A 1,432-nucleotide genomic window follows, 5' to 3' on the forward strand; every position below is an offset into this window, starting at 1 on the left:
ATATTTCTGTCATGACAACTCTCGGAGGGATTGGCATGGTAATGTACATGACAATGTTAATGTATTTGGTCTTGGCGGAATAGATCCGCTACGCTGCTGCAGCAGAGCAAGTACCGAGACTTGCTACTGCCAATACATCCACAACATGCTGCTGTGAGCATGTAAGAAATATTGCTGCTGCAAATATAACACATGAAATAACCCCCATATAGCATACATGAATCACCTCATAGCAGATCTATACAGGTGGAGCTGGGGAAGGTGGAGGGTTTCTGAAGCAAGCTGCAACTGCTACTGCAAACACTAATCATGTATTTGAATGTTGAGCAGCGAGCTCATTGGCTACTGATACAGGAGAGAACCAATCAGCTGTGCCATGTGATAATTATGTCATTAGGTCAGATTGAGTTAGACCTATCGGACTGCGCCATCTAGAGTTTCATGCCAGAACTCTGTATTTCTAATAATTGTATTTCTTTCACTTTTTCTTTGCTCTTATTTTCCCTTAATATATTCCTGTCCTAGCCTTTATTGTTTTGAACAATGACTGAAAACTTGTATAACAGGCACTTCTCGTGTTTATTGCCATCTTATGATGAATCGTTTGTTGTTTTCCTCAACTGTAACTTTGGATAAAAGTGTCTGCCAAATGAATAAATGTAAATGTATATATACATACATTTTGCTGCAGTTTCCAGTTGAAATGAACACTAATGCCGATAAAACAGCAATAAATCTATGTTCCATTTAACAGAAATTATGATTATAGGGGCAGATTATTGATTAATACAGGTTTGTTTTTGCGCGGTTCCTTGCACAATACTGTTATGACATCAAAATACTTATTATAGTGCGTGATTTAGAAGTGAATACATTTGAACATTTGCATCACACACTTTTCACCATATGTGTGACTTATGTGATGTAGTAAACTTGCTCTGTAGCCCACCTGGTACAGCATTGCACTTATGGTGCAGAGCGCTCGGGTACAAGTCCCATGAAACAAGTGTCATGAGTCATTCCACAAAAGAGCTCAAAGTCTTGTAGAAACAACAGTTGGTTAGCTTTAGGGTATAGTTTAGTGTAGGTGGTACATAATTTTCAAACGCGATTAACCTGTTAGTGCCACTCACCAGACATATTGTTTCTGATTTTCCAGATACAACAAACAACATAATAAAATGTTGCCACAGTCACGTTTAACTGTTTCACGAGTTCACACTTACATATAATGAACAGAGTAAAGGTTATGCGTATTTGGCGTGCTGTCCGGGGAGAAGGCTCCGAGCTCAGTCATTACTCTCGAGCCCGGGGTACTCACCCCGTCCGGGGAGAGGGGTCCGAGCTCGGGTTTAAGCCCGGACCCAGAGCGCTCCCCCAAAGATGCAATTAGTACGGGACAGCAGCCAGAGCGGATTTGCTTCAGCTGCTG

This window comes from Sinocyclocheilus anshuiensis, unplaced genomic scaffold (assembly GCF_001515605.1).
Source record: "Sinocyclocheilus anshuiensis isolate Anshui unplaced genomic scaffold, SAMN03320099.WGS_v1.1 scaffold1231, whole genome shotgun sequence".
Taxonomy (NCBI): domain Eukaryota; kingdom Metazoa; phylum Chordata; class Actinopteri; order Cypriniformes; family Cyprinidae; genus Sinocyclocheilus; species Sinocyclocheilus anshuiensis.